We start from the raw sequence: 19,607 nt of genomic DNA, 5'->3' as shown, positions 1-19,607 counted from the left end.
TACACAAGACTCGTCCTGGTAGTCCACTCTTGGTGCCTAAGGCTCACATCACCTTTCCCCTTCCATTGAGTCCAGTCAATTACAGAATTCCCTTCAATATGGCAGCCAGCTGGAATGTCGGCAAAGACTGAAAGTAACAGAGTTAGTGAAACAAGCTGCCACGCCCAGTGCTGCACCTGATTCCAAGGCCATATAGATATTATGTCCCTCCTCTATTGCCAAATTTAGAATCCTCTCACTCTAGGCCTGCGCTTTGGCTGATTTATGTTGTTTGCCTTCTGGGGTGATCTGACTTTCATCTCCAAAGGGTCTGTGCCCTTGATTTCCTTGTGCTTGATGGTCTGTGGTTGCTGCAATCTTCCATGCACAGTTTTCACTGGGCTTGGTAGCACCAAGAGACACCCAGTGAGCATGCCCTAGACCCTCTGTAGGTCCCAGTTATATATCTCTCTGCTTTCATTTTATAGCAGAAACCCTAGCTCCTGGTGGTAAAAATCAGTAATAATTGCCACTACAAATACAAAATGCCTTTCTTTGCCTATTGTCAGATTTCAAGACTAGAAGTGTTCAAACTTAAGAAGGTACAGGTTACCTAGAAGATACTCAGAATATAGCATTGAATGTGGTAACAGAACAGTGATCAAGGTCACCAATAGTTCAATCAGCAGCAGCAAGTGACATGTTATACTTGTGTAAACTTGACCTCAAACCATCAATCACCTTAAAATACAAAAAACAAAACAAATACAGGTGGTTGAAGATGTCTCAAAATACAAGGTTATGTTAAATGAAATTTTCTCCCCATGAACCATTTTAAAAAAAACTCCAATTACTTTGAAAGTTTTTTCTTCTATTTAAAATGATTTATATTTTTTCTTGTTCAATAATGATTTGAAGAAGATACATTGGATTAATAATTTTTTGTTTATCTTAGGGAAATGGATTTTGATTGTGGTTTTCAGATCATACTTGGTTTCAGAACCATCTAGACAAAAGTATTTTTTTAATTTTTATTTTAAAAATTTTAATTGAAATATAGTTATTCATAATGTATTAGTTTCAGGTGTACAATAAGATGATTCAGTTATAGGTATATATATTAACCTATAACTCATAATGGAAAACCTATAATGGAAAAGAATCTGATTCATTTTGCTGTATACCTTGTAATAACCTATCAGGGAAAAGATTCTCTTTCAGGTTTCTCTTTTTTCAGAATTCTCTTTTCCCTGATAGGTTATTACAAGATGCTGCCTACATTTCCCTGTAGGAACTTGTTGTTATCTGTTTTATATACAATAATGTGTATCTGTTAATCCCAAACTCCCAATATATTCCTCCCCTCCTCTTTCCCCTTTGGTAACCATAAATTTGTTTTCTTCACCTGTGAGGCTATTTTTGTTCAGTAAATAAGTTCATTTGTATCTTTTTTTAGATTCCACATATAAATGATATCATATGATATTTGTCTTTCCCTGTCTGAGTTACGTCACTTGGTATGATAATTTCTAAGCCCATCCAATATTGCTGCAAATGGCATTATTTCTTTCTTTATGGCTGAGTAATACTCCTATATATCTATATCTATATCTATCTATCTATCTATCTATCTATCTATCACATATATTATTTAACCATTCATCTGTTGATGGACACTTAGGTTGCTTCCATGTCTTGGCTATTGTAAATAGTGCTGTTATGAATATTGGGGTGCATATGTCTTTTCAAATTAAAGTTTTTGTCTTTTCTGGATGTGTGCCCAGGAGTGGGATTTCTGGATCATATGGTAAGTCTTTTTTTAGTTTTTTAAGGAACCTCCATATTATTCTCCATAGTGACTGCACCAATTTACATTCATACCAACAGTGTAGGAGAGTCCCCTTTTCTCTACACCCTTATTTGTAGACTTTTTGATGATGGTCATTCTAACTGGTGTGACATTATACCTCGTTATAGCTCTGATCTGCAATTCTCTAATAATTAGTGATGTTGAGTATCTTTTTTGAGTGCCTGTTGGCCATCTGTATGTCTTCTTTGGAGAACTGTCTATTTGGATTAATAATTTTTACCAAATGTGGACAGAAATGCAAGGAAGCTTATTTAACAGAAAAGTGGAGCCTAATCTACCTCATCCATTATGAGTATTCTAGGTGCATTTCCTTATTCAATAATCATACAAATGTCTCCATTTACTTTGTGCAACTGTTGTGATAGGCTCTTACATGAATCGGTCTTTATCCCCACAATAATCCTGCAAGGTAAGAAAAGGAAGCAACTTAAACGAAGTAAGACAGTTACTAAACATCTAAAGCCAGGATTCCAGTTCAGACATGTTACCTTCAAACCATCATCTGGAATGGTAAAAAAAAAATCATGCATTTTATAGATGTAAATATTGTGGGAAATCTGTTTTGATTTGGATTCATTGAATTGTGATTTTGTGATTCCCAGTTAAGAACAGAGTTGTAATGACGATCTGAGGGGTAATTTGCAGACTGTTGCTTTCGAATAGCTGACTTTTGTATTATTCCATCCTTGACTGTTTCATCACAGGCAACAGCAGAAATCCAAATATAGTTTTTGTGGGTTGTAAATCAAGATGTCCTGGTCTCCCATAGCCAAGGAGTTGTCATTTGACTTAAGTTTAAACTGCTGCATTTTCTCTCCTAAGATTTTCAAATGTGAGTGAAGTGACACAGAATGAAAAAATAGATGAAGCATATTTTTTCCAGGGGCAGCATTTGTACAACACAATCAAGCAGTTTCAACAGCTTAGCCTTCAGATTATGTCATTTTATGGGCAGCTCCTTCATCTTCCTGTAGATTTTGGAAAGATATCATGATATCCTTCCAATAAGAAAACATTTTTTTCTTACATTAGGCAGTCAGTTCCTATTGCTAGCAATCAAAGAGCCCTAAATTATATACAATTACAACCAGGAGTGACCATTTCTTTCTCTAAATACCTATTGAATGGACAGTTCACACCACACAATTCAGCATCAGAGATCTCTAATTCCACCAGGAACATTGCCTTCCCAGCTTGAGGGAAACTGCTTGGGCATTTCTATCATTATTCTTTGACTTCCCTCATCTGACCTAGAACAGGGATGTGCACTAAATTGATGAATTAACTTTAAAAACATGGTGGGATAAATATAATATTAAGGGATGGGGTGTTAGGTAAGTTTGGAACAATAAATGAACATAAAGATCAGGGAATGCCAAAACAGAAGTCCAAAGCCTTCTCCTTAATCCTGCTTCAACCCATTCATGACTATTGAGAAAACACAATTCTCTACCGCACCGTTATTCAGAATAGTAAGTACATAAAAACCAATCATGCTGGTCATGTCAGCTTGTGTTTATTCAAACCTACTCTCTTCTATGTGGGGAAAGGAATTGGGATTATGCGATCCCCACAGAATTATGAATGAGTCATGAATACATTTTTTTGCACAAATATGTAAGAAGTTTGGTAGAGTGGTATTCTCATCTTTTACCACCATTAATAATTATTGAAAATATTAAGAAAATTGGCAGGAAGAAAATATAATAGTTTATTTTATTTATTTTTAACATTTTTTATTGATTTATAATCATTTTACAATGTTGTGTCAAGTTCCATTGTAGAGCACATATAATATTTTATTAAACACTGTAATATATTATTTTGAGAATTTCTAAATTTGTTGTAGAATGCCCTATTTACTTTAGCTTGCAAGATATAAATAATTTATTTCACACACACACACACAATTCAGTAGGAAAGGGTGATTACCTTTGGTATGTTGAATTGTTGAAAGAGTGCTAATCATACTGCTTAAATCATCCTGAGATATGAATTAAGAGCATTTATTGGTTGTTCACAAGGCATGGCTGGTCTTAACCTGAATATTAAGAAAACAAAAAGGAAGAAAAACCTATTAGAAATAATGTTTAGGTATTTTAGAAAATAGTAACACTTCTGGTTGAATAATGTAATGTAGTGTAATAGTATAATGTCTATTGTTTCTTCTTTGCTTTGATCCATATAAATGCATGTCTTTCAGCAATTACAAAAGGTGACTTCATCTCAGAATGGTCCCATTTAGATGGGACCATATTGAGATGAATTAAACATTACCTCACTGTGTCTACTACCATGGTTTTCTTCCTTCCCATAATTTTCTTTAAAACATTTCTTAAGGACATTTTATTATGATAAAGTATATAAGGGGCAGCTAAATTAAACATGTCTTTGAGATTTTTGCATAAAGAACAACTTCTGTAACTAGCAATTGTCTGTGAAGTCATTCAATTTTGAAGGACATTCACAAATTCTACCTCCTACAAAATTACATAAAGTTATTTGAGGAGTTAATCCAGGCAGTGTGTAAAGAACCACACACAAAAAAGGGAAACATGGATATAAGAAACAGACCAGCTAAGTCTTATCCAGAAGAAGTTAAGGGGAATAAAATCTGAAAAAAAATTAAGAATATCATAAGTCCAAGACGCTTCAAAGATTTCCCTTAGAGTAGAAAAGTTTAATGATACCAGATTACATATTTCTTTAGGCATCCAATCACATTATATGATGCAACAGAAAATATCATTTATATAGTAATATTATATTACTATTGACTGGTTTTTGGAATAAACCTACAAAGGATTAGAAATATAATTTTAGTGCCTGTCATAAACCTTAACTGTCAATAACACAGTAACACAACCATAAAAACCAGAAGGTAAATGCGGGAAAGAGAAATTGGTAGGTAGGGTAGGCAGTTGGATAGAAATGAGCACCAGCGAAGGGGAGAGGAAGTGGGGGGAGCAACCCAGAAAATAACAGTGTGCCTGCGCTCAAGATAAGGGGCTCCGAAAACTTTTACTTTCCCTAAATGAGGGCCAGCAAAGAAGACAGCTAGAATCAAACACTGCAGCTGCACGGTAGAGAGAAGGACCCGGCTTCACTTGATGCAGTGCTCATTATAATGTAATTCACATTGCAGTTTGAGCCCCCTCGTAGGCTTCTCTGTGTGCATCATGGGTAAAAACTTGTGTAAAAGAGATGGGCGTGCCTGAGCACAAGGAACGGGAGGTGTCAATCGGTCTGAGCACTCAGAGAATGGAAGCCATCAATAATCAATCATGAAAAAGCCCCCTAAGCCAGGATGTAAGAAACGAGAAAACAAAGGGGTGTTGCCATTCTTCCTCTCTTGGGTTGGCCCGACCCCATTTCTCGGGGGTGTCCTATGTTTTACTACTTTTTTACTTCACCAGTAAAATCTTCTGTTTATATCATGCTCTCTGTCTCCTGTTAGAAATTCACTTTTTTTCTGGTGGCTAAGAACCGAGGTAACTTTTAGTCCCCTCCTCCCGGTAACAGGTACACTAAATGTCTTCATGCTTTTGAGGAGGCAATCAGAGGTACTGTCAAATTGTCACCAAATGCAAGTTTGTGTGCCCAACAATGAGGCCAAACAAACCGAAAAGGTGGAGTTTGGAGCAGAGAAAGATTTATTGCAGGGCTAAGAAAAGAGAGTGGCTCAGGCTCAAAAAACCTAAACTCCCCAGTGGTTTTAGGAGAAGTTTTTATAGGCATAATATGCGGTGAGGACTGCAAGGTCTGTGACTTTCTTCTTATTGGTTGGTGGCGAGGTAACAGGCTGGTGTTCCAGGAATCTTGTCTCCAGCCTGAAGTTACCATCCTCCACCTTGGCAGGGGCCTTTGTTCCTATAGAAGATACTGGTATGTATATTCCTTGAGAAGGAACCAGGACCCTGCGCCATCACTGCACTACTGTTTCCTGACTGTCCCTCTTTTGTTTCCGCATTTCCTCCTTTCCCTGATTAACAACTGTTTGAATCTGCCCTTTGGAACTCGGGGAAGGTCTAGGAGGCTGAATGAAGCCTATTTCCTACAAACAAGAAATGAAGGGCACAGAAAGGATTTGTACCCAAGAGGACCACACAGGGTCCTGCTCAGTTTCATAATGTTGCTGGTATGAAATAAAATGAAGAGAGAAATTTAAACATAAAAAATTCTTCTCTGCCCTTTGATCTCCTCTCTCCCGCCACTGTGCATCTGTAGTATCTATATTGTGCATCAACCAAACCTCCCCATCAGCAAAAATTCCTCCTCAACCAAAAAGAGCAACTTCTAAGACTACTCCTTGAAGATAACATTCCTTCTTGATCTCATAAGGGGTCACATGGGGCTTAGATCTGGATTATGTAAAATGTCAATAATATGTCATTTGATGTAGAGCTCTCTGCCTCAAAAAAACTTCTATGACTCTTCTGTGACTTCTGATGGGTGGACCAGTTCTCAGCACTTCAGAGATGCTCTTGCCATGTTATAATCCTCAAATATGGCTCAAGTAAAAATGTCCACTTCTTTCTTAGGTTGACTGATTAGTACTTTGTTGACATTGGTAAATCTAAAAATGGCAATCGGGGCAGACTGACCCTGAAACTAATGAAGCTTCAGCTTCTGGCATCTTCACTTGCAAGGGCTCCTTGCAAGGCACTGGGGAAGTCCTTGAAAACTTTGCAGTCATAATTTTACATGCATTTTCTTAAAGGTGCATCTTCCCAAATGTATAAATTTCAGGCCCTACATAATCTGGATCCACTCTGGGCCACTCCTAGGGCGTTAGGAGAGATGCATACACCTGCAGGTCACTGAAGTTAAAGTTTCTTTATCTGCAAGGAAAATTCAGCCTTGATGGTAACCACCAAAATAACTAATTCCAGGTAGAAATCATTGAGGGAGAAAAGATGAGGGATATTTGTACTTTTCATTTTATAGCCGCTGGTGTGGTTTTTATTGATTTATTTACTTACTTATAAATTTATTTTTAAAGCAAAATTTAATTTACAATTTATGCACTTTCCTCTTTAACGTGTACTAAAGCTGTATATTGAAGGCAAAAGAGAGGGTTGCAATGTACATACGTGTATTTTGTCCACAACCAGAGTGACAATCCTCATTTTCTCATTTCTGGGTTTGATGCTACCTTTCGAGTTAATAGAAATTCCACATGTGAAAGCAGCAGTGAGTAAGGTAGTAGGAGATAAAAACATCTGGCGTTATATGATTGTTCTTAGGAAGATCAACTGCAGAAAGCAATGGATTATTTTTTCTTACCAAATACATAGAATGCTTTAAAATACAGGAGTATTTTCTTTTTATAAAGAGTTTTCTCATGCATGAAATTTCGTTCTTTCCCAAGATACTTAAAAAAGAAATTCATGATTTTTATCATAAAATCTCTGTAGCATCGTAACAATAGAATTTTGCTCTTGTAAATAGTTACTAATATTGCTTGGGGCAGATATATTTAGAGCTTGCAGTAGAGTAAGAAAGTAACTGATTTATGGAGATATTTCAAAGTCTAATAAACTATCTTGCCAGGACAAAGTGTTACTTTTTTTCAGATAATTAGGCTGTTCTTTACCTGCCAGAAAGGAACGTTAACTGTGAGCAGACACTAACTCCATGGTAACACACAGATCAGCATTTTCCTTTTCAATACCTGGGAAACATCCCTGCTCTGAACGTCTGCTCAGGCATTTCTTCTCAGTGAAAGATGAGACAGCTAGCACCAAAGGCAATGTTCAAACATGTTTAAACTCGAAAGCATTATTGGGCCATTCAGCTACTTAAACAAGAAAACACAGCCTTGGCAAATGACGGGAAACAAGAGAGGGAGGTCTGGGTAGATTTCCTCCCAGCCTTGAGGTGAGGGAGGTTGGGCTGGAGGATCCCAGCTGGTAACTGAGGCAACCTCACTGCTTTCCAGTGCTTTGCTTATCTCCTGACAGCTTTGCAAAGAATGGCAGAGCACAAAAAGAGAGTCTAATCTAATTAAGCAATGTAAATACTTGTCTTTGACTTATTTTTCACATTGCTTACTTCCACTTGAAAGGTTAATATTATCAATAACATTTTAAATTATTTTATGAATATGAATGTAAAATTGGTATAAAAGCCCTGCAAATGACAAATCTGTTTACTTAGGGGTTTAGGAAAATTCATCCTGAGAGCGTGTGTGTGTGTGTGTGTGTGTGTGTGTGTGTGTGTGTCTGCATTTTAAATATTTTATTTTAACTTTTTAAAAAATCTTTTCCTTAAAATGTTTTATTTATTTACTATTGTATCATTTTACTCTATTTTATCTTGGTGGGGGGAGGTGATTAGGTTTTTATTTTTCGAGGAGGTACTGGGGATTGAACCCAGGACCTCAAGCATGCTAAGCATGTGCTCTACCACTTGAGCTATACCCTCCCGCTATTTTATTTTAACTTTTGCTAAGAAAGCCTAAATGGACATTTCTAATACCAACTGACTTCTGTAAAGTACTGTGGAAAGTTAGACCATTTTAAATGAAAAGATATTAAGAAATGAAAGCTTTAAGTATGAGTTTCTTAAATAAACATTGAATGATGGATGATAAATTTAAAAGAGTTTGTTGGTAAAATAAAGGTGGGAGACTAAAAAATCTTCAAAGTTTACTCAAGTCAGTGTTTCTTTAAGAATCAAGAAAAAAACTACATGAAGAAATTTGGAGGCAAAAACACAACAACTGAATTATTTAAAATTCTTAAGTACTCTTGAAAAAACGCTTAACTAGAACGGCATGGTAGTTTACAGCTGGCATGAAAGTAATTGGTGAAAAAAATGGGCTGCTTGCAAGAATGAGCAAAAAATGTATGCCTGAGGGAAGTTGTGGGAAAGAAGAGAAAATGTAAGACTATGTAGGTAAAATACTCATGTATGGAACATCATTAGAAGAATCATTTTGGAAGCAGGCATTTAAAAGCCCCAGAGAAGTTGGTGACAGCAGAAATAATAAAAATTTAAATTGCATGAGTTATTTGAACTAGAAAAAAAATGAATATTTATAATTACTATGCAATAACAAAGTGCGAGGAGGAGCCAAATACAATGCAAGAATATTAAAGACTAAATGAATGGTCTGGCGCGATATTCCAGAATTCAAAAAATGGAAGGAAGAGAGGAAAACATCACGGAGCATCAACAAAACATTTGTCGAAAGTTTATCAATAGAGAACAGCCATTCTCTAAGACCCTGTGGATCTTGTCCCTGTTATTTCTCCAAAATCATCTTATTCTCCATCACTTTCCCACCGTCCCCCACCCCCGCCCCTGCCCACCATACCTTGTGTTCTGGTCAGATGATCCTTCACTCACTTCAACATGACAAGCCCTGCTTAACCTCAGATCCCCTGCTCATGCTCATGCTCTGCCTTCTGCTACGAATGGAGAAAATGTAAGACTACATAGGTAAGATGTTTACATATGGAACATCATTAGAGGAATTAATGAGCTTCCTCCTACTCTGCTTGGCTACTTCTTTCTCATCTTTTAGTCTTAGCTTAAAATATTACCTTGGACCTTTATGATCTCTATTAAAGATCTCCTGTTAAAGGAAGATCTAAGCATCCCAGTGCTTAGCCTTATGGCTCCTGACTGCCGTTGCTGTCTATCGCAGCTCTCCTTACGTGTTTTCTGCAGAGCACATACCGAAACTTGCAATTACTTTAAGACTAGAAATTAAGTTCAAAGTTAGAAATTAAGCTCATTGAGGGAAGGAACTGTTGTTTCTCCTTTTCACTGCTATAAGCCCAAGACTTGGTATGGTGCTTGGCATACAGTAGACACAAAATAAATTATGGCTGCGTGAATGACTTAAATGATTGATGAATTAATAAGCAACACATATAAATAATATGATGTAAAATATGGTGGAATAGGTAGACAAACCTCTCCTAAGACTGCCTTTTGCTAACATAGTGTGTTTTCCCAAATTGTTTGGAAATTCTGGCTTAGCTTGGACCACAAGCCCAGGGTATAGATGTTAACAAGCTGGCCTTTTTGGTTATTGTAGTTAGAGGCCTCCACCAAGACTAGCAAAGTAGCAGATTTTCCAGACATCAGAGGGGGAGTCAGATGCTTAGCAGCCAAAAGACTCCCAAGAAATGTTCCCAGCAAGAGCCAAGGGATACTGGGATTAATTGTGTACAAGGCTGGGGAAGAGCTCTGTTTAAGAACAACAAATGAGTTTGTTCAGCAGTTATTTCTGGGCTCCTGTTGAGTACCTATTGAGAATCTATCGAGTGCCAAGCTTACTGCTAAGTCTGCAGAAGACAAAGAGTGAGAAGCAATCCTTGTTTTCATGAAATTATGAGTCAAAAAGAAAAAACACACATGTATACAAATAGCACAGTTCTCCACAATTTTGAGAATTATGTTCTTGAAAACTCTGTGATTGGGTAATTTGTAAGTAAAAAATGTAAGAATTTAAGAGACAATGGGACTGTGGGACAAAGTTCCCAAAGAAAACAGAAAGGTCTTATTAAATGTGAGATTTTTATGCCCTTAAGAACAGTTTTTCAGTGCATAAGGGATCCTCCAAGGATTTCTTTTGATAGTAAAATTTGAAATTCAATTTATCAAGCCTGTTCTTTAAGTTGAACTTACAAACCTACTTTAAAGTCTAGTTTAGCCATTTCTGAATGTTTCATAGGTCCCATTTAATACTTTAAAATTTATTTATAAATATAAAATATCCAATTTCCTTCTTAAGTCTTTTGATTTATGTGTAAACAGAATCCTCTGAAGTAGAAAATTAATTCTTAAAAGATATTAACCTTCTGAATAATTTGGTTCTTAAGTCCTCTTCAATGTTTCAATGTATGCGTGTAATAAAGGCTTAGTTTAAAATCGAGTCTAAATCAATCACTAAATTACTCATTTTAAATTAGGATTAAATGCTTAACATATGTTGCTCTAAAAAAGCCAATTCCTGTTTTTCATTAGAAGGACATTCCAAATATGCTCAGATTCAGTAACACAGAAATGTGAACATGATGCTTCTGGTTCTCTTTAATATTTCTGTACTCAGCTCTAAATCTTTTAATAGCTGAGAGACGCTTACTTGATAAGGAAATAATTATGTCATCCCAGTCGCATTTCAGCATAACTTCTGCTTGGTTTCACTGAGGTTTTGGCTTTGATGCTGACTGGATTGTTAACAGCGACTGATGGAACAGGTTTAACATTACTTGTACTCCTATATCAATGTGATTTACAGTAAATCACATCACTGGGTTCAATTTACGGGTATCTGATTCTTCCACCTACTGATCGAAGTGCCATAGCCCTACCTGGGCTATTTATTATTGGCTTAAGACACGTACATGTACTTTCTGGCTACCTTTGGTCTGGAAGGAATGCTACCTTTAAAACAGACTTCCCATTTTTTAGGGCATACAACTCTGATGCATTTTATAATCATAAGCGATTCAATTTTTAATAGTTTCATGGCTTAGTATGACTATTCAGGTACCACTTCCTAGTCAGGATTTGAGTTAAACTGCTTGTGAAAGAAACAAAAAAATCGTAAGATGAGTGGTTTTTAAAAAAATCAGTCCTTTACAGTTTTTCATGTGTGCAGAAAATGGCTGATACGGCTGCTTCATGATGATATCAGACACGCGAGTTCTTTTTATCTTTCCCCTAACCTTCCCATTCTCACATACAAAATGTTTCACATGCTTAAAAAATAAAAATAAAGTCAGCATATGAAATGGAAAAGATGTTTTCTCTTTTTTAACATGGCATAAATATAAGCTCTTAAAATATGAACTCTTAAACAGGTTTATTAAGATTTAATTGACATTTAATAAACTGCGCATATTTAAAGTGTAAAATCTGTCAAGTTTTGACATATGTATATACCTGAAAAAGCATCACCACAGTCAAGGTAATGAACGAGCCATCCATCTCCACTGCTTCTTCCAGCACCTAAAAAATCTCTTCCTACTGTCTCCCTTCCCCCCATGCCATTCCCAGAAAGCTTTTTTCTTTTTCTTTTTTTACTGTAGATTAGTTTGCATTTAATATAACTTTATGTAACTAAAATTTTACAGCATGTACTTTTTTCATTTTCCAGTTTTATTAGGTAGAATCTTTACAATTTGACTGCACATATACAATATATTGCATGCAAATATATATACACAACATATGGCACGTATTTTTTAATTTACACACATATACGGTTCATTGTTTCTAAGAACATTTAGAGCTTCAGCTTTTTAAACTTACATAGTTGTCAACAGAATAAAGCCAACCACAAAATAAGATTCAAAAAGATAATACACCCCTACAGCGTGTACTGTCTTGTCTGGCTTGTATCACGCAGCATACTTATTTATTGTTTGTGTTGTTACATGTACCATTAGTCCAAGGCTTTTGATTTCTGATTAGTTTTTCACACATAGATATACCACAGTGAGCCTGCTCATCTGTGATGAACATTGTGGGTTGATTTCATTTTTATGTCTATTACAAGTAAATCTTCCATGAACATTAACAAAATGTTGTAAGTACGTATGCTTTCATCTCCAAAGAAATATCTAAGATCATATACTAAGTCTATTTTTTAACCTTTTAAAGGAAGTGTTACACTATTTTCAAAAATGGTTGTACCATTATACGTTCCCACCTGCAGATGAATGTTCCAGTCCTACCACATCCTTGTCAACATCTGATATGATCAGTAGGCTTATTTTTAGCCATTCTATTAGGTATGTAGTAATAATTCAATAGGGAATTCAATAAATAGGTAGGGAATGTAGTAATAAATCAATAGGAAAATAATGTAAGTTTCCCTAGTGACTAATAGGTGTTAAGTATCATTTCTTATGCATATTTGCTGTCCATATGTATATATAGTCTTTGGTGAAGTGTTTTTCTGGTTATTTTTCTCATCTTTTAGTTGATTTGTTTATTTTATTACTCAATTTCAAGGGTGTCTTATTTATTCTGGATACGAGTCTTCCATCAGATATAAAATTTGCAAATACTTTCTACAAATCTGTAACTTATCTTCTTATTCTCTTAAAAGTTTCTTTGGATAAAAGAACAGTCTAGAACTAGTAACTTCACCAAGGTTACATGACACAAGATAAATATACAAAAATCAATTATATTTCTATATGCTAGTGATAAAAATGTGGATGCCAAAATTATAAATACATATCATTTACGATCACTCGAAAAAGATGAAGTACTTGGGTGTAAATCTAATAAAACATATATAGGACCTGTATACCAAAATCCCCAGAATGCTGATGAGAGAAATCAAAGCTAAATAATTGGAAAGACAAACTGTTCTTGAATATGAAGACTCAACATTCTCAACACTGTAATGACGTCAGCTCTCCGCAAACTGACATAAAGCTTTAACGCAATTCCTATAAAAATCTCAGCATTTGAGGGGTAGATATATACAAACAGAGAACACAGAAACAGACACCACAAGTAGCCCAATTGATTTTTGACAGAAGTGCTAAAGTAATTCAAGGGAAGAAAGATAACTTTGTCAACAACATGATGCTGAAGTAAGTGGAAGTAAGCAGAAAAATCAATACTGACCTAGTCACACGCCTTACACACACATTAATTTAAAATGAATCACTGGGTTAAATGTAAAACATAAAACCAGGACACATTTCGAAAAAAAACCAGGAGAGTATCTTTGGGGCCTCGGGTCAGGTGAAGAGTTCTTAGACCCAAAACCAAACACATCATCCCTATAAGAAAAAAATAATAAATCAGATTTCATCAAAACTGAAAACTTTTCCTCTGCCAAACTCCCTGTGAAAAGAGTCAAAAATCAAACTACAGACTTGGAGAAAAAAATCACTAACCACATATCCAACAACAATAAAACAGACTATTGTGGAGAAGACGTGGGGGGACCTCACACATGCTAAGCACACACTCTGCCGCTGAGCTTTACCCTCTCCCACTCTTCGTCTTTTAATTGGGCTGCTTAGAATATTTACTTTCCTTGTGATTATTGATACGGTTGGGATTAAATCGACCATCTTGCTGTTTTTCTTCTATTTTTTTCCTCCTGTTCTTCATTATCCTTTTCCTCTTTTTCTCCCTTCTTATAGATTGAGGGATTTTTAAAATCCCATTTCCCCTCCTCTGCTGGCTTTATCACTATAACCTCTTTTGTGTTACTTTGGTGACTGTTTGAGGTTTTACAGTATACACCTTTGATATACATGATATTATACCACTTCACATAATGAGAACGTTACAGGTGTACACTTCATTTCTCCTCCCCTGGCATTCGTACTATGCCTATTATATATTATACATAAATGAAATTTAAAGATTTTTGCAAGGGCCAGAGAATCATACCTGGAGGCTACGCTTCCGACCACCTCTTAATTACCCCACTGGCTGCCACAGTGAAGACTCTCCTGCTGTTGCTGGGTAAGGACACCTCAGACCCCAAGCTTGGACACAGCATGTCCCCACTAAGACTGCTGCTGCCGCCTTTTCAGGCTGTATGTCTCCCCTCTGCCAGTCTTTAGCATCCTCACTAGGATGGAGCTCACAGAGAGTTTTCATGTCATTCTCTTCCAATGAAATTCTTGTGCAGATGTGTTTGCCTGGCTGAGCCTGGGTCATATACCTGCCCCTAATTCCAAGGAGTGCTGGGAAAGTGAGCTTCCTGCTCCTATTTTGGTGAAGTGAGTTTCATTATACAAGCCTTTCTCTAAACAGAGAAAGAGTATTCAAAAGTACAAGATCACAGAGTATGACAAGTGCCTACTACAAGTTGGGACATTAAAAAATTACAGGTTGTATTAGAAGATGATTTTAAAAAGAAAAATTTTGGGGGGTGGGGTATAGCTCAGTGGTAGAACACATGGTTAGCATGCACGAGGTCCAGGGTTCAATCCCCAGTACCTCCATTAAACAAAGAAGTAATTAAAAATAAAATCAAGTAAGAGAAAAAGTCTTCAGAGGGCGCGTGGTCCGGCTGACACCTTAAAAAGAAAAATTTTAAAGAGCTCTAGGTTTTAAAAATAAAAGACACAAAGCCATTTTGCTTCACACCTAAACTATAACAGAAACTGGAAGCATTGTTTTGTAACGTCAACAGGGGTTTTAAATTTATGAGTATATAGAGTTGACTGCTTTTTCTTCCTTATTATTCACACTGTGAGTCTCATCCATTTGGATGACAATTGAAAGCTGAGTCTACATTTAGCCTGTAGGTCTTTGAGAAATAGCTGTGATTACCTCAGGGTTCCTGCATGAAAATTTCATAGCAATCTCACAAAAGAAGATCATACAGAAGAAACTGACTTTGCTTTTTTCATCAGTGCACTGTTGCATTCTTATTTTCTTACCCAAATCACTCCCTGATGAGTATCTGTCATAATTAGCCATTGACAATAATGTATTTACTGATTTTTTAGAACTCTCATAATTAGTCAATGATTTAGAGAAAATGATAAAATTATCTTAGTTCTTCAGATGAGAAACACATTTTTTTTTTTATTGAAATCTAAGGAATGCTTTTCACACTTAGAAGCTTTCTATTTCTTTTTGGTATTGTGAAGAGTTGCAAAAGTAGCTTCATCTCTTTCTTGTTCTCCATAGAGTTCAGAGTAATTTTCCAGGATGACAGGCCATTGATTGATAAGTATATTGACTGAGCTTTCATCTTGAAAATTGTCCAAACTTTCTTTTAAAAGATTTTCAAAGTATGTATTCCTACATTCCTATTCTATATTTTGGAATTTATGCAATGTTTCTTTCATTTGACAATTGTGTTTTAGAATAATACACAAAACCACACAGTGATAAGCAGAGTGATTGCATGTCTAGTAGTAGCTGGGTAAGACGTCTATTAATTAAGAGGGAGCACACAGTGATTGTATTTGGAGCTTGCAACCTAGGGCTCCTCAGATTAACGATGAAACAGCCTGTGCTCACTAATAGGCCAGAAAAATGTAAAAACTAAGTAGATTATAAAACATAAGCAAAACAAAATTATTTACTCTTCAGTTTGATCAGTTGACATTTCATCAATAATTTTGTACCAATTTAGAAATAAGATTAATTCCACTGTAACAATTTTGTTTTTTATGTTATAGCTTTTAACTGGAGAAAATAAATACCATTCTATTTTTTTTTTTTTAATTTAAATTTCAGTCCATTGATCTCTTCTCTCCTCTCCTCTGAACTTAACTAGAAGTTTGGCTCTTTCAATAATGTGGTACATAATGATTTATATGATCAGCTATTTTTACATATGGGTCTGCAGTGTTTTTCTGCTGGGAATGGACAACTGAGAAAAGTACAAATTAAAGCACTTTTCATAAAATTAAATGCTTAAGAATTAGTGTATCATTTCTGCTAACATCAATAGGCTATGCTATGTATTTCTTAAGAAAAAGCATGCTTGTTTGAGCAGTTAAAATGGCACCACCCTTGATATATCTAGGATTGGGGTTGCGGGGTGAGTTACACACATACCTTCTATTAACTCAGCTTGTTATTTCATCCTATTATGCATAGTTTAAGAGAATCACAGGAGGAGAGTAATGAAAGCTGCTCCTTCCATCATAAAGCCCTCTCTGCCCCATACTTACTGACTCTTGGCATGAAAATCAGATATGAAAGCAAGTTCAGTATTACTCAAGTAATTGAGTGTCTCAGAAACACGTTAAGTGTGTTAAAAATGTTCCATGGTATACATACACTGTAAAAATTGTGAAAGAGAATCTGAGAAGAAATTATAATACGGTTCTTTGGGAATGGCCACTCTTCCTGAAATATTTTTTGCATAAGTTGATTTAAACAATCATATTTTGCATGTGCAGGCACTACTGGCTGGGAAGACAAAAGCCTCCTTCAAATCAGTGCCTGTTAATGCCGTGCAATGTATATGGACAATGAGTTAGATGATTTGTAGAACCAAATTTAAAGTTTTTGGTTCTTCTTAGTTAAGAGGAATGTATAAGGAAACAGGAATTTATTTCTTTACCATTAGCCAACTATGAAATATTGGTTAATTGTTTCAGCTATTTACCTAGTTTTAATATGATAAAGTCACTCAATTTGGCAAAGCAGAGACACACTATTATATACACTGCTTTTATAACTTCAGACAGAGTCACTAGTACAACTGAGTTTACAATTTGGATTCAAAATGCAAAACAAACCTATTAAATTGTTTAAAACAAAGTGATTAGCAAGAAGCTCATCATGTTACAAGATAACGTTTGAAAAGTATTTTCCACCACTAGCCAGGTGATTGAAACTGGCTGAAGAAACGTCAGAGCAAATTAATAATTCCTCAATTAAAGAGGGTGAGTTGTTTTTAGTTTCATTAGTGACTGTACTTTGAGACAAGTACTTCCCACTGCTCTCATTTCATATTACTGGATCCTGTTTAATTAAAAGATTTCTTTGAAATTGTAAGCCAAGGTCTTCCTTCCTTCCTTCCTTCCTTCCTTCCTTCCTTCCTTCCTTCCTTCCTTCCTTCCTTCCTTCTTTCCTTCCTTCCTTTCTTCTTTCCTTTCTTTCTTTCATTTTCAAACTGTTATTATTTGCAGCTACTCATTTGGGTCAGTAAAGAATATCTGACACTCTGTAGTCAAAACTGAGCTCCATCGGAATTTTTACCTCTAGTCCCAATTTGGTACACTATGCTTGATATTATTAGGCATTTTAATACACAGTCATGTTGGTCTTTTACCACCTGGAATATATTGCATTGAGAATAGGGACTAGAATACTTTTCTGTATATGTTAGAAAAATATAATACCTGGAAATGTTAGAGCCTCCTTACGGCTTCGGGGGAAACCAGCAGAGGGCAAACCTCATACACAAAAATAGCAGAGTGGAGGAAAAAAAAAGAACTGGGTCTCAGATACCATTTTTCAAAGACTGATCATTCCATTTCTGATGCTGCCACCTCTGGACATTTAGATTTACACAATAATACTCTTCTGTAGTGTATAACACAGTTTGAGTATGGATTTTCTGTTACTTAGATTGAAACCATCTGACTACTGACACAGTATTATTATCCATCTTTTACAGAAGAAAAAACTAAAGCTTAGAGAAAACAAGTAAGTGGTCACACAGTCAAATCAGTAGCAGATTGAAGATATGAACTTGGGTGTTCCTGCTTAAAACATCTAAGTTCACTCCATTCCCCTCCGCCAGCCCCTATTATCCGTTTCACAGACATCTTTATTTTTTTATCTTTCAGATTTTTGTTAGTAATTGTACTATGACGTATGTTATAAGTTAACTATAAGAGCTAGCATATTAAAAGTGTTTTAATAATGTAGACACTTGTCAGTCCCTTGGTTACAAGCTACCAAGTTCAACACTGTCTTTTTGTTATTAATACCATGTTCTGTTTCCCTGCTGTTCTTTTTTGCTTGCTTTTTTTTCTTAGGGGAAGAAATGTTCCTCCTTTTCTCCCTGGCTAGGTTAGCCTCTCCCCTAATGAGCTTGCTCTAACCTCCCTGCCTTCTTTGGGACTTTGTTCCATCAGTCACTCAGGATCTGGAATTGTCAATGTAGCCTTTTCATTTCAGTATATAAGCAAATTCAATCCTGCCTAACACTTCCACCCTTTCTCTTGATCCTGATAACTCTTTGAGCTATTCTCTCCTTCATTACATTTACCAAGAGACTTCTAGAAAATGCAGCCTACATTTGCTATTTCCACAAATGTCCTCTTCATTGAAATTGCTCTCCTAAACGTCTCTTAGGAGGAAGATGCATTGCAACCCTGCCCACACAAAGGAGGGAGAGGTAAGATTACGTTGTGTTACAAGATCTGTTCCTTGAGGGGGGCATGGCTCTCTGTGGGCAGGGTCAATGTGTGTGAAAATATTATCCATGCCTCATGCTTCCTTGCGTTTCCTGTTCCATGTCTCCCGTAGCAAGCACACCTAGGTAGGGCATTGTCCTTTGGAGACAGTGACCATCCTTTCTTCTTATCTTCCATTCCTGCCTCCCTCATTCCATCTCTTCCTCCTTAGAACAAATCAGAGAAAGGCAAGATTTGGGGGAAGTGCTAGGCACCTCATAACTAAGCAAGGGGACCCACTACCTTTGTACCTAATAATGATAAATTTATTTTGGTGCTGTAATTGTCTATTAAATGCACAGAAAGGAGGAATAAGCAATAGGGCAGGATTCTGGCATGACTGGGTTTTTGAACATAATACCATCAAAATACCAAAATCCATCAGAACAACATTCTGAGTCTCGGCAGTCACCATTGACTTTTTTCTCTCTACATCCGCCCCTCCACTCCAGCTTTATTGTGATGTGATTAACAAATAAAAAATGTATATAGTTAAGGTATCCAATGTATTGTTTTGATATATGTATATGTGAAGTGATTACCACAGTTAAGCTAATAAGCATATCCATCACCTCACATATTACTTTTTTAAAATTGAAGTATAGTCAGTTTACAATGCATCAGTTGTTTCTGGTGTACAGCATAATGCTTCAGTCATACATATACATATATATATTTGTTTTCATATTCTTTTTCATTGTAGGTTAGTACAAGATATTGAATAGAGTTCCCTGTGCTATACAGTGTACACTTTTTGTTTATCCATATTACCTTTTGTGTGTGTGTGTGGTGAGAACATTTAAGATCTATTCTATTAAATTTCAAGTATACAGTATATTATTAACTGTTAACTGCAGTCACCATGATGTACATTAGGTCCTTAC

The sequence above is a fragment of the Camelus dromedarius genome, chromosome 11 (genome assembly GCF_036321535.1).
Source record: "Camelus dromedarius isolate mCamDro1 chromosome 11, mCamDro1.pat, whole genome shotgun sequence".
Lineage (NCBI taxonomy): Eukaryota > Metazoa > Chordata > Mammalia > Artiodactyla > Camelidae > Camelus > Camelus dromedarius.
This window is presented reverse-complemented; position numbering follows the sequence as displayed.